Source organism: Ptiloglossa arizonensis, chromosome 9 (genome assembly GCF_051014685.1).
Source record: "Ptiloglossa arizonensis isolate GNS036 chromosome 9, iyPtiAriz1_principal, whole genome shotgun sequence".
NCBI lineage: Eukaryota > Metazoa > Arthropoda > Insecta > Hymenoptera > Colletidae > Ptiloglossa > Ptiloglossa arizonensis.
In genome coordinates, this window is record NC_135056.1 from 372,989 (window position 1) to 391,416 (window position 18,428).

Sequence of the window (18,428 nt, forward strand, 5' to 3'; positions counted from 1 at the left end):
GGCAGTTTTGAGGTAAGAAACGCTTGAGAAACTCAAAATTTTCGCAGTTCTGATGCTCGAAACGAATAACTAGAACGGCCTAGGGGAAAACTACTCATACCATTGTAATCGGGCGAGCTTCTACTTTCAGATGCAACAGAAACTTTGCGGATTGATCAATCGGTTCGCGAGATATGGCAGTTTTGAGGTAAGAAACGCTTGAGAAACTCCAAATTTTCGCAGTTCTGATACTCGAAACGAATAACTAGAACGGTCTAGGGGAAAACTACTCATACCGTTGTAATCGGGCGAGTTTCTACTTTCAGATGCAACAGAAATTTTGTGAATTGGTCAATCCGTTCGCGAGATATGGCAGTTTTGAGGTAAGAAACGCTTGAGAAACTCAAAATTTTCGCAGTTCTGATGCTCGAAACGAATAACTAGAACGGCCTAGGGGAAAACTACTCATACCGTTGTAATGGGGCGAGTTTCTACTTTCAGATGCGACAGAAACTTTGCGGATTGGTCAATCCGTTCGCGAGATGTGGCAGTTTTGAGGTAAGAAACGCTTGAGAAACTCAAAATTGTCGCAGTTCTGATGCTCGAAACGAGTAACTAGAACGGCCTAGGGGAAAACTACTCATACCGTTGTAATCGGGCAAGTTTCTACTTTCAGATGCGAGAGAAATTTTGCGGATTGGTCAATCCGTTCGCGAGGTATGGCAGTTTTGAGGTAAGAAACGCTTGAGAAACTGAAAATTTTCGCAGTTCTGATGCTCGAAACGAATAACTAGAACGGCCTAGGGGAAAACTACTCATACCATTGTAATCGGGCGAGCTTCTACTTTCAGATGCAACAGAAATTTTGCGGATTGGTCAATCCGTTCGCGAGGTATGGCAGTTTTGAGGTAAGAAACGCTTGAGAAATTCCAAATTTTCGCAGTTCTGATGCTCGAATCGAATAACTAGAAGGGCCTAGGGGAAAACTACTCATACCGTTGTAATCGGGCAAGTTTCTACTTTCAGATGCAAGAGAAATTTTGCGGATTGGTCAATCCGTTCGCGAGATATGGCAGTTTTGAGGTAAGAAACGCTTGAGAAACTCAAAATTTTCGCAGTTGTGATGCTCGAAACGAATAACTAGAACGGCCTAGGGGAAAACTACTCATACCGTTGTAATGGGGCGAGTTTCTACTTTCAGATGCGACAGAAACTTTGCGGATTGGTCAATCGGTTCGCGAGATATGGCAGTTTTGAGGTAAGAAACGCTTGAGAAACTCCAAATTTTCGCAGTTCTGATGCTCGAATCGAATAACTAGAAGGGCCTAGGGGAAAACTACTCATACCGTTGTAATCGGGCGAGTTTCTACTTTCAGATGCAAGAGAAATTTTGCGGATTGGTCAATCCGTTCGCGAGATATGGCAGTTTTGAGGTAAGAAACGCTTGAGAAACTCAAAATTTTCGCAGTTCTGATGCTCGAAACGAATAACTAGAACGGCCTAGGGGAAAACTACTCATACCGTTGTAATGGGGCGAGTTTCTACTTTCAGATGCGACAGAAACTTTGCGGATTGGTCAATCCGTTCGCGAGATGTGGCAGTTTTGAGGTAAGAAACGCTTGAGAAACTCAAAATTGTCGCAGTTCTGATGCTCGAAACGAGTAACTAGAACGGCCTAGGGGAAAACTACTCACACCGTTGTAATCGGGCAAGTTTCTACTTTCAGATGCGAGAGAAATTTTGCGGATTGGTCAATCCGTTCGCGAGGTATGGCAGTTTTGAGGTAAGAAACGCTTGAGAAACTCAAAATTTTCGCAGTTCTGATGCTCGAAACGAATAACTAGAACGGCCTAGGGGAAAACTACTCATACCATTGTAATCGGGCGAGCTTCTACTTTCAGATGCAACAGAAATTTTGCGGATTGGTCAATCCGTTCGCGAGGTATGGCAGTTTTGAGGTAAGAAACGCTTGAGAAATTCCAAATTTTCGCAGTTCTGATGCTCGAATCGAATAACTAGAAGGGCCTAGGGGAAAACTACTCATACCGTTGTAATCGGGCGAGTTTCTACTTTCAGATGCAAGAGAAATTTTGCGGATTGGTCAATCCGTTCGCGAGATATGGCAGTTTTGAGGTAAGAAACGCTTGAGAAACTCAAAATTTTCGCAGTTCTGATGCTCGAAACGAATAACTAGAACGGCCTAGGGGAAAACTACTCATACCGTTGTAATGGGGCGAGTTTCTACTTTCAGATGCGACAGAAACTTTGCGGATTGGTCAATCGGTTCGCGAGATATGGCAGTTTTGAGGTAAGAAACGCTTGAGAAACTCCAAATTTTCGCAGTTCTGATGCTCGAATCGAATAACTAGAAGGGCCTAGGGGAAAACTACTCATACCGTTGTAATCGGGCGAGTTTCTACTTTCAGATGCAAGAGAAATTTTGCGGATTGGTCAATCCGTTCGCGAGATATGGCAGTTTTGAGGTAAGAAACGCTTGAGAAACTCAAAATTTTCGCAGTTCTGATGCTCGAAACGAATAACTAGAACGGCCTAGTGGAAAACTACTCATACCGTTGTAATGGGGCGAGTTTCTACTTTCAGATGCGACAGAAACTTTGCGGATTGGTCAATCGGTTCGCGAGAAATGGCAGTTTTGAGGTAAGAAACGCTTGAGAAACTCCAAATTTTCGCAGTTCTGATGCTCGAATCGAATAACTAGAAGGGCCTAGGGGAAAACTACTCATACCGTTGTAATGGGGCGAGTTTCTACTTTCAGATGAGACAGAAACTTTGCGGATTGGTCAATCCGTTCGCGAGGTATGGCAGTTTTGAGGTAAGAAACGCTTGAGAAACTCCAAATTTTGGCAGTTCTGATGCTCGAAACGAATAACTAGAACGGCCTAGGGGAAAACTACTCATACCGTTGTAATGGGGCGAGTTTCTACTTTCAGATGCGACAGAAACATTGCGGATTGGTCAATCCGTTCGCGAGATGTGGCAGTTTTGAGGTAAGAAACGCTTCAGAAACTCAAAATTGTCGCAGTTCTGATGCTCGAAACGTATAACTAGAACGGCCTAGGGGAAAACTACTCATACCGTTGTAATCGGGCAAGTTTCTACTTTCAGATGCGAGAGAAATTTTGCGGATTGGTCAATCCGTTCGCGAGGTATGGCAGTTTTGAGGTAAGAAACGCTTGAGAAACTCAAAATTTTCGCAGTTCTGATGCTCGAAACGAATAACTAGAACGGCCTAGGGGAAAACTACTCATACCGTTGTAATGGGGCGAGTTTCTACTTTCAGATGCGACAGAAACTTTGCGGATTGGTCAATCGGTTCGCGAGATATGGCAGTTTTGAGGTAAGAAACGCTTGAGAAACTCCAAATTTTCGCAGTTCTGATGCTCGAATCGAATAACTAGAAGGGCCTAGGGGAAAACTACTCATACCGTTGTAATCGGGCGAGTTTCTACTTTCAGATGCAAGAGAAATTTTGCGGATTGGTCAATCCGTTCGCGAGATATGGCAGTTTTGAGGTAAGAAACGCTTGAGAAACTCAAAATTTTCGCAGTTCTGATGCTCGAAACGAATAACTAGAACGGCCTAGGGGAAAACTACTCATACCGTTGTAATGGGGCGAGTTTCTACTTTCAGATGCGACAGAAACTTTGCGGATTGGTCAATCCGTTCGCGAGATGTGGCAGTTTTGAGGTAAGAAACGCTTGAGAAACTCAAAATTGTCGCAGTTCTGATGCTCGAAACGAGTAACTAGAACGGCCTAGGGGAAAACTACTCACACCGTTGTAATCGGGCAAGTTTCTACTTTCAGATGCGAGAGAAATTTTGCGGATTGGTCAATCCGTTCGCGAGGTATGGCAGTTTTGAGGTAAGAAACGCTTGAGAAACTCAAAATTTTCGCAGTTCTGATGCTCGAAACGAATAACTAGAACGGCCTAGGGGAAAACTACTCATACCATTGTAATCGGGCGAGCTTCTACTTTCAGATGCAACAGAAATTTTGCGGATTGGTCAATCCGTTCGCGAGGTATGGCAGTTTTGAGGTAAGAAACGCTTGAGAAATTCCAAATTTTCGCAGTTCTGATGCTCGAATCGAATAACTAGAAGGGCCTAGGGGAAAACTACTCATACCGTTGTAATCGGGCGAGTTTCTACTTTCAGATGCAAGAGAAATTTTGCGGATTGGTCAATCCGTTCGCGAGATATGGCAGTTTTGAGGTAAGAAACGCTTGAGAAACTCAAAATTTTCGCAGTTCTGATGCTCGAAACGAATAACTAGAACGGCCTAGGGGAAAACTACTCATACCGTTGTAATGGGGCGAGTTTCTACTTTCAGATGCGACAGAAACTTTGCGGATTGGTCAATCGGTTCGCGAGATATGGCAGTTTTGAGGTAAGAAACGCTTGAGAAACTCCAAATTTTCGCAGTTCTGATGCTCGAATCGAATAACTAGAAGGGCCTAGGGGAAAACTACTCATACCGTTGTAATCGGGCGAGTTTCTACTTTCAGATGCAAGAGAAATTTTGCGGATTGGTCAATCCGTTCGCGAGATATGGCAGTTTTGAGGTAAGAAACGCTTGAGAAACTCAAAATTTTCGCAGTTCTGATGCTCGAAACGAATAACTAGAACGGCCTAGTGGAAAACTACTCATACCGTTGTAATGGGGCGAGTTTCTACTTTCAGATGCGACAGAAACTTTGCGGATTGGTCAATCGGTTCGCGAGAAATGGCAGTTTTGAGGTAAGAAACGCTTGAGAAACTCCAAATTTTCGCAGTTCTGATGCTCGAATCGAATAACTAGAAGGGCCTAGGGGAAAACTACTCATACCGTTGTAATGGGGCGAGTTTCTACTTTCAGATGAGACAGAAACTTTGCGGATTGGTCAATCCGTTCGCGAGGTATGGCAGTTTTGAGGTAAGAAACGCTTGAGAAACTCAAAATTTTCGCAGTTCTGATGCTCGAAACGAATAACTAGAACGGCCTAGGGGAAAACTACTCATACCATTGTAATCGGGCGAGCTTCTACTTTCAGATGCAACAGAAACTTTGCGGATTGGTCAATCCGTTCGCGAGATATGACAGTTTTGAGGTAAGAAACGCTTGAGAAACTCCAAATTTTCGCAGTTCTGATGCTCGAAACGAATAACTAGAACGGCCTAGGGGAAAACTACTCATACCGTTGTAATGGGGCGAGTTTCTACTTTCAGATGCGACAGAAACTTTGCGGATTGGTCAATCCGTTCGCGAGATGTGGCAGTTTTGAGGTAAGAAACGCTTCAGAAACTCAAAATTGTCGCAGTTCTGATGCTCGAAACGTATAACTAGAACGGCCTAGGGGAAAACTACTCATACCGTTGTAATCGGGCAAGTTTCTACTTTCAGATGCGAGAGAAATTTTGCGGATTGGTCAATCCGTTCGCGAGGTATGGCAGTTTTGAGGTAAGAAACGCTTGAGAAACTCAAAATTTTCGCAGTTCTGATGCTCGAAACGAATAACTAGAACGGCCTAGGGGAAAACTACTCATACCGTTGTAATGGGGCGAGTTTCTACTTTCAGATGCGACAGAAACTTTGCGGATTGGTCAATCGGTTCGCGAGATATGGCAGTTTTGAGGTAAGAAACGCTTGAGAAACTCCAAATTTTCGCAGTTCTGATGCTCGAATCGAATAACTAGAAGGGCCTAGGGGAAAACTACTCATACCGTTGTAATCGGGCGAGTTTCTACTTTCAGATGCAAGAGAAATTTTGCGGATTGGTCAATCCGTTCGCGAGATATGGCAGTTTTGAGGTAAGAAACGTTTGAGAAACTCAAAATTTTCGCAGTTCTGATGCTCGAAACGAATAACTAGAACGGCCTAGTGGAAAACTACTCATACCGTTGTAATGGGGCGAGTTTCTACTTTCAGATGCGACAGAAACTTTGCGGATTGGTCAATCGGTTCGCGAGATATGGCAGTTTTGAGGTAAGAAGCGCTTGAGAAACTCCAAATTTTCGCAGTTCTGATGCTCGAATCGAATAACTAGAAGAGCCTAGGGGAAAACTACTCATACCGTTGTAATGGGGCGAGTTTCTACTTTCAGATGCGACAGAAATTTGCGGATTGGTCAATCCGTTCGCGAGGTATGGCAGTTTTGAGGTAAGAAACGCTTGAGAAACTCAAAATTTTCGCAGTTCTGATGCTCGAAACGAATAACTAGAACGGCCTAGGGGAAAACTACTCATACCATTGTAATCGGGCGAGCTTCTACTTTCAGATGCAACAGAAACTTTGCGGATTGGTCAATCCGTTCGCGAGATATGACAGTTTTGAGGTAAGAAACGCTTGAGAAACTCCAAATTTTCGCAGTTCTGATGCTCGAAACGAATAACTAGAACGGCCTAGGGGAAAACTACTCATACCGTTGTAATGGGGCGAGTTTCTACTTTCAGATGCGACAGAAACTTTGCGGATTGGTCAATCCGTTCGCGAGATGTGGCAGTTTTGAGGTAAGAAACGCTTGAGAAACTCAAAATTGTCGCAGTTCTGATGCTCGAAACGTATAACTAGAACGGCCTAGGGGAAAACTACTCATACCGTTGTAATCGGGCAAGTTTCTACTTTCAGATGCGAGAGAAATTTTGCGGATTGGTCAATCCGTTCGCGAGGTATGGCAGTTTTGAGGTAAGAAACGCTTGAGAAACTCAAAATTTTCGCAGTTCTGATGCTCGAAACGAATAACTAGAACGGCCTAGGGGAAAACTACTCATACCATTGTAATCGGGCGAGCTTCTACTTTCAGATGCAACAGAAATTTTGCGGATTGGTCAATCCGTTCGCGAGGTATGGCAGTTTTGAGGTAAGAAACGCTTGAGAAATTCCAAATTTTCGCAGTTCTGATGCTCGAATCGAATAACTACAAGGGCCTAGGGGAAAACTACTCATACCGTTGTAATCGGGCGAGTTTCTACTTTCAGATGCAAGAGAAATTTTGCGGATTGGTCAATCCGTTCGCGAGATATGGCAGTTTTGAGGTAAGAAACGCTTGAGAAACTCCAAATTTTCGCAGTTCTGATGCTCGAAACGAATAACTAGAACGGCCTAGGGGAAAACTACTCATACCATTGTAATCGGGCGAGCTTCTACTTTCAGATGCAACAGAAACTTTGCGGATTGGTCAATCCGTTCGCGAGATATGACAGTTTTGAGGTAAGAAACGCTTGAGAAACTCCAAATTTTCGCAGTTCTGATGCTCGAAACGAATAACTAGAACGGCCTAGGGGAAAACTACTCATACCGTTGTAATGGGGCGAGTTTCTACTTTCAGATGCGACAGAAACTTTGCGGATTGGTCAATCCGTTCGCGAGATGTGGCAGTTTTGAGGTAAGAAACGCTTGAGAAACTCAAAATTGTCGCAGTTCTGATGCTCGAAACGTATAACTAGAACGGCCTAGGGGAAAACTACTCATACCGTTGTAATCGGGCAAGTTTCTACTTTCAGATGCGAGAGAAATTTTGCGGATTGGTCAATCCGTTCGCGAGGTATGGCAGTTTTGAGGTAAGAAACGCTTGAGAAACTCAAAATTTTCGCAGTTCTGATGCTCGAAACGAATAACTAGAACGGCCTAGGGGAAAACTACTCATACCATTGTAATCGGGCGAGCTTCTACTTTCAGATGCAACAGAAATTTTGCGGATTGGTCAATCCGTTCGCGAGGTATGGCAGTTTTGAGGTAAGAAACGCTTGAGAAATTCCAAATTTTCGCAGTTCTGATGCTCGAATCGAATAACTACAAGGGCCTAGGGGAAAACTACTCATACCGTTGTAATCGGGCGAGTTTCTACTTTCAGATGCAAGAGAAATTTTGCGGATTGGTCAATCCGTTCGCGAGATATGGCAGTTTTGAGGTAAGAAACGCTTGAGAAACTCCAAATTTTCGCAGTTCTGATGCTCGAAACGAATAACTAGAACGGCCTAGGGGAAAACTACTCATACCGTTGTAATGGGGCGAGTTTCTACTTTCAGATGCGACAGAAACTTTGCGGATTGGTCAATCGGTTCGCGAGATATGGCAGTTTTGAGGTAAGAAACGCTTGAGAAACTCCAAATTTTCGCAGTTCTGATGCTCGAATCGAATAACTAGAACGGCCTAGGGGAAAACTACTAATGCCGTTGTAATCGGGCGAGTTTCTACTTTCAGATGCAAGAGAAATTTTGCGGATTGGTCAATCCGTTCGCGAGATATGGCAGTTTTGAGGTAAGAAACGCTTGAGAAACTCAAAATTTTCGCAGTTCTGATGCTCGAAACGAATAACTAGAACGGCCTAGGGGAAAACTGCTCATACTGTTGTAATGGGGCGAGTTTCTACTTTCAGATGCAACAGAAACTTTGCGGATTGGTCAATCCGTTCGCGAGATATGGCAGTTTTGATGTAAGAAACGCTTGAGAGACTCCAAATTTTCGCAGTTCTGATGCTCGAAACGAATAACTAGAACGGCCTAGGGGAAAACTACTCATACCGTTGTAATAGGGCGGGTTTCTACTTTCAGATGCGACAGAAACTTTGCGGATTGGTCAATCCGTTCGCGAGATATGGCAGTTTTGAGGTAAGAAACGCTTGAGAAACTCCAAATTTTCGCAGTTCTGATGCTCGAATCGAATAACTAGAACGGCCTAGGGGAAAATTACTCATACCGTTGTAATCGGGCGAGTTTCTACTTTCACATGCAAGAGAAATTTTGCGGATTGGTCAATCCGTTCGCGAGATATGGCAGTTTTGAAGTAAGAAACGCTTGAGAAACTCCAAACTTTCGCAGTTCTGATGCTCGAAACGAATAACTAGAACGGCCTAGGGGAAAACTACTCATACCGTTGCAATGGGGCGAGTTCCTACTTTCAGATGCGACAGAAACTTTGCGGATTGGTCAATCCGTTCGCGAGATGTGGCAGTTTTGAGGTAAGAAACGCTTGAGAAACTCCAAACTTTCGCAGTTCTGATGCTCGAAACGAATAACTAGAACGGCCTAGGGGAAAACTACTCATACCGTTGCAATGGGGCGAGTTCCTACTTTCAGATGCGACAGAGACTTTGCGGATTGGTCAATCCGTTCGCGAGATGTGGCAGTTTTGAGGTAAGAAACGCTTGAGAAACTCCAAATTTTCGCAGTTCTGATGCTCGAAACGAATAACTAGAACGGCCTGGGGGAAAACTACTCATACCGTTGTAATGGGGCGAGTTTCTTCTTTCAGATGCGACAGAAACTTTGCGGATTGGTCAATCCGTTCGCGAGATATGGCAGTTTTGAGGTAAGAAACGCTTGAGAAACTCCAAATTTTCGCAGTTCTGATGCTCGAAACGAATAACTAGAACGGCCTAGTGGAAAACTGCTCATACCGTTGTAATGGGGCGAGTTTCTACTTTCAGATGCAACAGAAACTTTGCGGATTGGTCAATCCGTTCGCGAGATGTGGCAGTTTTGAGGTAAGAAACGCTTGAGAAACTCCAAATGTTCGCAGTTCTGATGCTCGAAACGAATAACTAGAACGGCCTGGGGGAAAACTACTCATATCGTTGTAATGGGGCGAGTTTCTACTTTCAGATGCGACAGAAACTTTGCGGATTGGTCAATCCGTTCGCGAGATGTGGCAGTTTTGAGGTAAGAAACGCTTGATAAACTCAAAATTTTCGCAGTTCTGATGCTCGAAACGAGTAACTAGAACGGCCTAGGCGAAAACTACTCATACCGTTGTAATCGGGCAAGTTTCTACTTTCAGATGCGAGAGAAATTTTGCGGATTGGTCAATCCGTTCGCGAGGTATGGCAATTTTGAGGTAAGAAACGCTTGAGAAACTCAAAATTTTCGCAGTTCTGATGCTCGAAACGAATAACTAGAACGGCCTAGGGGAAAACTACTCATACCATTGTAATCGGGCGAGCTTCTACTTTCAGATGCAACAGAAATTTTGCGGATTGGTCAATCCGTTCGCGAGGTATGGCAGTTTTGAGGTAAGAAACGCTTGAGAAACTCCAAATTTTCGCAGTTCTGATGCTCGAATCGAATAACTAGAAGGGCCTAGGGGAAAACTACTCATACCGTTGTAATCGGGCGAGTTTCTACTTTCAGATGCAAGAGAAATTTTGCGGATTGGTCAATCCGTTCGCGAGATATGGCAGTTTTGAGGTAAGAAACGCTTGAGAAACTCAAAATTTTCGCAGTTCTGATGCTCGAAACGAATAACTAGAACGGCCTAGGGGAAAACTACTCATACCGTTGTAATGGGGCGAGTTTCTACTTTCAGATGCGACAGAAACTTTGCGGATTGGTCAATCGGTTCGCGAGATATGGCAGTTTTGAGGTAAGAAACGCTTGAGAAACTCCAAATTTTCGCAGTTCTGATGCTCGAATCGAATAACTAGAAGGGCCTAGGGGAAAACTACTCATACCGTTGTAATGGGGCGAGTTTCTACTTTCAGATGCGACAGAAACTTTGCGGATTGGTCAATCCGTTCGCGAGGTATGGCAGTTTTGAGGTAAGAAACGCTTGAGAAACTCAAAATTTTCGCAGTTCTGATGCTCGAAACGAATAACTAGAACGGCCTAGGGGAAAGCTACTCATACCATTGTAATCGGGCGAGCTTCTACTTTCAGATGCAACAGAAATTTTGCGGATTGGTCAATCCGTTCGCGAGGTATGGCAGTTTTGAGGTAAGAAGCGCTTGAGAAACTCCAAATTTTCGCAGTTCTGATGCTCGAAACGAATAACTAGAACGGCCTAGGGGAAAACTACTCATTCCGTTGCAATGGGGCGAGTTTCTACTTTCAGATGCGACAGAAACTTTGCGGGTTGGTCAATCCTTTCGCGAGATATGGCAGTTTTGAGGTAAGAAACGCTTGAGAAACTCAAAATTTTCGCAGTTCTGATGCTCGAAACGAATAACTAGAACGGCCTAGGGGAAAACTACTCATACCGTTGTAATGGGGCGAGTTTCTACTTTCAGATGCGACAGAAACTTTGCGGATTGGTCAATCCGTTCGCGAGATGTGGCAGTTTTGAGGTAAGAAACGCTTGAGAAACTCCAAATTTTCGCAGTTCTGATGCTCGAAACGAATAACTAGAACGGCCTAGGGGAAAACTACTCATACCGTTGTAATGGGGCGAGTTTCTACTTTCAGATGCAACAGAAACTTTGCGGATTGGTCAATCGGTTCGCGAGATATGGCAGTTTTGAAGTAAGAAACGCTTGAGAAACACCAAATTTTCGCAGTTCTGATACTCGAAACGAATAACTAGAACGGTCTAGGGGAAAACTACTCATACCGTTGTAATCGGGCGAGTTTCTACTTTCAGATGCAACAGAAATTTTGCGAATTGGTCAATCCGTTCGCGAGATATGGCAGTTTTGAGGTAAGAAACGCTTGAGAAACTCAAAATTTTCGCAGTTCTGATGCTCGAAACGAATAACTAGAATGGCCTAGGGGAAAACTACTCATACCGTTGTAATCGGGCGAGTTTCTACTTTCAGATGCAAGAGAAATTTTGCGGATTGGTCAATCCGTTCGCCAGATATGGCAGTTTTGAGGTTAGAAACGCTTGAGAAACTCAAAATTTTCGCAGTTCTGATGCTCGAAACGAATAACTAGAACGGCTTAAGGGAAAACTACTCATACCATTGTAATCGGGCGAGCTTTTTCTTTCAGACGCAACAGAAATTTTGCGGATTGGTCAATCCGTTCGCGAGATATGGCAGTTTTGAGGTAAGAAACGCTTGAGAAACTCCAAATTTTCGCAGTTCTGATGCTCGAAACGAATAACTAGAACGGCCTAGGGGAAAACTACTCATACCGTTGTAATGGGGCGAGTTTCTACTTTCAGATGCAACAGAAACTTTGCGGATTGGTCAATCGGTTCGCGAGATATGGCAGTTTTGATGTAAGAAACGCTTGAGAAACTCCAAATTTTCGCAGTTCTGATGCTCGAAACGAATAACAAGAACGGCCTAGGGGAAAACTACTCATACCGTTGTAATGGGGCGAGTTTCTACTTTCAGATGCGACAGAAACTTTGCTTATTGGTCAATCCGTTCGCGAGATATGGCAGTTTTGAGGTAAGAAACGCTTGAGAAACTCAAAATTTTCGCAGCTCTGATGCTCGAAACGAATAACTAGAACGGCCTAAGGGAAAACTACTCATACCATTGTAATCGGGCGAGTTTCTACTTTCAGATGCAACAGAAACTTTGCGGATTGGTCAATCCGTTCGCGAGATATGGCAGTTTTGAGGTAAGAAACGCTTGAGAAACTCCAAATTTTCGCAGTTCTGATGCTCGAATCGAATAACTAGAACGGCCTAGGGGAAAACTACTGATACCATTGTAATCGGGCAAGTTTCTACTTTCAGATGCGAGAGAAATTTTGCGGATTGGTCAATCCGTTCGCGAGATATGGCAGTTTTGAGGTAAGAAACGCTTGAGAAACTCCAAATTTTCGCAGTTCTGATGCTCGAAACGAATAACTAGAACGGCCTAGGGGAAAACTACTCATACCGTTGTAATGGGGCGAGTTTCTACTTTCAGATGCAACAGAAACTTTGCGGATTGGTCAATCGGTTCGCGAGATATGGCAGTTTTGATGTAAGAAACGCTTGAGAAACTCCAAATTTTCGCAGTTCTGATACTCGAAAGGAATAACTAGAACGGTCTAGGGGAAAACTACTCATACCGTTGTAATCGGGCGAGTTTCTACTTTCAGATGCAACAGAAATTTTGCGAATTGGTCAATCCGTTCGCGAGATATGGCAGTTTTGAGGTAAGAAACGCTTGAGAAACTCAAAATTTTCGCAGTTCTGATGCTCGAAACGAATAACTAGAATGGCCTAGGGGAAAACTACTCATACCTTTGTAATGGGGCGAGTTTCTACTTTCAGATGCAACAGAAACTTTGCGGATTGGTCAATCGGTTCGCGAGATATGGCAGTTTTGAGGTAAGAAACGCTTGAGAAACTCCAAATTTTCGCAGTTCTGATGCTCGAAACGAATAACTAGAACGGCCTAGGGGAAAACTACTCATACCGTTGTAATGGGGCGAGTTTCTACTTTCAGATGCGGCTGAAACTTTGCTTATTGGTCAATCCGTTCGCGAGATATGGCAGTTTTGAGGTAAGAAACGCTTGAGAAACTCAAAATCTTCGCAGTTCTGATGCTCGAAACGAATAACAAGAACGGCCTAAGGGAAAACTACTCAACCATTGTAATCGGGCGAGCTTCTACTTTCAGATGCGAGAGAATTTTTGCGGATTGGTCAATCCGTTCGCGAGATATGGCAGTTTTGAGGTAAGAAACGCTTGAGAAACTCCAAATTTTCGCAGTTCTGATGCTCGAAACGAATAACTAGAACGGCCTAGGGGAAAACTATTCATACCGTTGTAATGGGGCGAGTTTCTACTTTCAGATGCAACAGAAACTTTGCGGATTGGTCAATCCGTTCGCGAGATATGGCAGTTTTGAGGTAAGAAACGCTTGAGAAACTCCAAATTTTCGCAGTTCTGATGCTCGAAACGAATAACTAGAACGGCCTAGGGGAAAACTACTCATACCGTTGTAATGGGGCGAGTTTCTACTTTCAGATGCAACAGTAACTTTGCGGATTGGTCAATCGGTTCGCGAGATATGGCAGTTTTGAGGTAAGAAACGCTTGAGAAACTCCAAATTTTCGCAGTTCTGATACTCGAAACGAATAACTAGAACGGTCTAGGGGAAAACTACTCATACCGTTGTAATCGGGCAAGTTTCTACTTTCAGATGCGAGAGAAATTTTGCGGATTGGTCAATCCGTTCGCGAAGTATGGCAGTTTTGAGGTAAGAAACGCTTGAGAAACTCAAAATTTTCGCAGCTCTGATGCTCGAAACGAATAACTAGAACGGCCTAGGGGAAAACTACTCATACCGTTGTAATCGGGCGAGTCTCTACTTTCAGATGCAACAGAAATTTTGCGGATTGGTCAATCCGTTCGCGAGATATGGCAGTTTTGAGGTAAGAAACGCTTGAGAAACTCCAAACTTTCGCAGTTCTGATGCTCGAAACGAATAACTAGAACGGCCTAGGGGAAAACTACTCATACCGTTGCAATGGGGCGAGTTTCTACTTTCAGATGCAAGAGAAATTTTGCGGATTGGTCAATCCGTTCGCGAGATATGGCAGTATTGATGTAAGGAACGCTTGAGAAACTCAAAATTTTCGCAGTTCTGATGCTCGAAACGAATAACTAGAACGGCCTAGGGGAAAACTGCTCATACCGTTGTAATGGGGCGAGTTTCTACTTTCAGATGCAACAGAAACTTTGCCGATTGGTCAATCTGTTCGCGAGATATGGCAGTTTTGAGGTAAGAAACGCTTGAGAGACTCCAAATTTTCGCAGTTCTGATGCTCGAAACGAATAACTAGAACGGCCTAGGGGAAAACTACTCATACCGTTGTAATGGGGCGGGTTTCTACTTTCAGATGCGACAGAAACTTTGCGGATTGGTCAATCCGTTCGCGAGATATGGCAGTTTTGAGGTAAGAAACGCTTGAGAAACTCCAAATTTTCGCAGTTCTGATGCTCGAAACGAATAACTAGAACGGTCTAGGGGAAAACTACTCATACCGTTGTAATCGGGCAAGTTTCTACTTTCAGATGCGAGAGAAATTTTGCGGATTGGTCAATCCGTTCGCGAAGTATGGCAGTTTTGAGGTAAGAAACGCTTGAGAAACTCAAAATTTTCGCAGTTCTGATGCTCGAAACGAATAACTAGAACGGCCTAGGGGAAAACTACTCATACCGTTGTAATGGGGCGAGTTTCTACTTTCAGATGCGACTGAAACTTTGCGGATTGGTCAATCCGTTCGCGAGATATGGCAGTTTTGAGGTAAGAAACGCTTGAGAAACTCCAAATTTTCGCAGTTCTGATGCTCGAAACGAATAACTAGAACGGCCTAGGGGAAAACTACTCATACCGTTGTAATGGGGCGAGTTTCTACTTTCAGATGCGACAGAAACTTTGCGGATTAGTCAATCCGTTCGCGAGATGTGGCAGTTTTGAGGTAAGAAACGCTTGAGAAACTCAAAATTTTCGCAGTTCTGATGCTCGAAACGAATAACTAGAACGGCCTAGGGGAAAACTACTCATACCGTTGTAATGGGGCGACTTTCTACTTTCAGATGCAACAGAAACTTTGCCGATTGGTCAATCTGTTCGCGAGATATGGCAGTTTTGAGGTAAGAAACGCTTGAGAGACTCCAAATTTTCGCAGTTCTGATGCTCGAAACGAATAACTAGAACGGCCTAGGGGAAAACTACTCATACCGTTGTAATGGGGCGGGTTTCTACTTTCAGATGCGACAGAAACTTTGCGGATTGGTCAATCCGTTCGCGAGATATGGCAGTTTTGAGGTAAGAAACGCTTGAGAAACTCCAAATTTTCGCAGTTCTGATGCTCGAAACGAATAACTAGAACGGCCTAGGGGAAAACTACTCATACCGTTGTAATGGGGCGAGTTTCTACTTTCAGATGCGACTGAAACTTTGCGGATTAGTCAATCCGTTCGCGAGATGTGGCAGTTTTGAGGTAAGAAACGCTTGAGAAACTCAAAATTTTCGCAGTTCTGATGCTCGAAACGAATAACTAGAATGGCCTAGGGGAAAACTACTCATACCGTTGTAATCGGGCGAGTTTCTACTTTCAGATGCAAGAGAAATTTTGCGGATTGGTCAATCCGTTCGCCAGATATGGCAGTTTTGAGGTTAGAAACGCTTGAGAAACTCAAAATTTTCGCAGTTCTGATGCTCGAAACGAATAACTAGAACGGCCTAGGGGAAAACTGCTCATACCGTTGTAATGGGGCGAGTTTCTACTTTCAGATGCAACAGAAACTTTGCCGATTGGTCAATCTGTTCGCGAGATATGGCAGTTTTGAGGTAAGAAACGCTTGAGAGACTCCAAATTTTCGCAGTTCTGATGCTCGAAACGAATAACTAGAACGACCTAGGGGAAAACTACTCATACCGTTGTAATGGGGCGAGTTTCTACTTTCAGATGCGACAGAAACTTTGCGGATTGGTCAATCCGTTCGCGAGATATGGCAGTTTTGAGGTAAGAAACGCTTGAGATACTCCAAATTTTCGCAGTTCTGATGCTCGAAACGAATAACTAGGACGGCCTAGGGGAAAACTACTCATACCGTTGTAATGGGGCGAGTTTCTACTTTCAGATGCGACAGAAACTTTGCGGATTGGTCAATCCGTTCGCGAGATATGGCAGTTTAGAGGTAAGAAACGCTTGAGAAACTCCAAATTTTCGCAGTTCTGATGCTCGAATCGAATAACTAGAACGGCCTAGGGGAAAACTACTCATACCGTTGTAATCGGGCAAGTTTCTACTTTCAGATGCGAGAGAAATTTTGCGGATTGGTCAATCCGTTCGCGAGGTATGGCAGTTTTGAGGTAAGAAACGCTTGAGGAACTCAAAATTTTCGCAGTTCTGATGCTCGAAACGAATAACTAGAACGGCCTAGGGGAAAACTACTCATACCATTGTAATCGGGCGAGCTTCTACTTTCAGATGCAACAGAGATTTTGCGGATTGGTAAATCCGATCGCGAGATATGGCAGTTTTGAGGTAAGAAACGCTTGAGAAACTCCAAATTTTCGCAGTTCTGATGCTCGAATCGAATAACTAGAACGGTCTAGGGGAAAACTACTCATACCGTTGTAATCGGGCGAGTTTCTACTTTCAGATGCAAGAGAAATTTTGCGGATTGGTCAATCCGTTCGCGAGATATGGCAGTTTTGAGGTAAGAAACGCTTGAGAAACTCAAAATTTTCGCAGTTCTGATGCTCGAAACGAATAACTAGAACGGCCTAGGGGAAAACTACTCATACCGTTGTAATGGGGCGAGTTTCTACTTTCAGATGCGACTGAAACTTTGCGGATTGGTCAATCCGTTCGCGAGATATGGCAGTTTTGAGGTAAGAAACGCTTGAGAAACTCCAAATTTTCGCAGTTCTGATGCTCGAAACGAATTACTAGAACGGCCTAGGGGAAAACTACTCATACCGTTGTAATGGGGCGAGTTTCTACTTTCAGATGCAACAGAAACTTTGCGGATTGGTCAATCGGTTCGCGAGATATGGCAGTTTTGAGGTAAGAAACGCTTGAGAAACTCCAAAGTTTCGCAGTTCTGATGCTCGAATCGAATAACTAGAACGGCCTAGGGGAAAACTACTCATACCGTTGTAATCGGGCGAGTTTCTACTTTCAGATGCAAGAGAAATTTTGCGGATTGGTCAATCCGTTCGCGAGATATGGCAGTTTTGAGGTAAGAAACGCTTGAGAAACTTAAAATTTTCGCAGTTCTGATGCTCGAAACGAATAACTAGAACGGCCTAGGGGAAAACTGCTCATACCCTTGTAATGGGGCGAGTTTCTACTTTCAGATGCAACAGAAACTTTGCGGATTGGTCAATCCGTTCGCGAGATATGGCAGTTTTGAGGTAAGAAACGCTTGAGAGACTCCAAATTTTCGCAGTTCTGATGCTCGAATCGAATAACTAGAACGGCCTAGGGGAAAACTACTCATACCGTTGTAATGGGGCGAGTTTCTACTTTCAGATGCGACAGAAACTTTGCGGATTGGTCAATCCGTTCGCGAGATGTGGCAGTTTTGAGGTAAGAAACGCTTGAGAAACTCAAAATTTTCGCAGTTCTGATGCTCGAAACGAATAACTAGAACGGCCTAGGGGAAAACTACTCATACCGTTGTAATGGGGCGAGTTTCTACTTTCAGATGCAACAGAAACTTTGCGGATTGGTCAATCCGTTCGCGAGATATGGCAGTTTTGAGGTAAGAAACGCTTGAGAGACTCCAAATTTTCGCAGTTCTGATGCTCGAAACGAATAACTAGAACGGCCTAGGGGAAAACTACTCATACCGTTGTAATGGGGCGAGTTTCTACTTTCAGATGCGACAGAAACTTTGCGGATTGGTCAATCCGTTCGCGAGATGTGGCAGTTTTGAGGTAAGAAACGCTTGAGAAACTCAAAATTTTCGCAGTTCTGATGCTCGAAACGAATAACTAGAACGGCCTAGGGGAAAACTACTCATACCGTTGTAATGGGGCGAGTTTCTACTTTCAGATGCGACAGAAACTTTGCGGGTTGGTCAATCCGTTCGCGAGATGTGGCAGTTTTGAGGTAAGAAACGCTTGAGAAACTCAAAATTTTCGCAGTTCTGATGCTCGAAACGAATAACTAGAACGGCCTAGGGGAAAACTACTCATACCGTTGTAATGGGGCGAGTTTCTACTTTCAGATGCAACAGAAACTTTGCGGATTGGTCAATCGGTTCGCGAGATATGGCAGTTTTGAGGTAAGAAACGCTTGAGAAACTCCAAAGTTTCGCAGTTCTGATG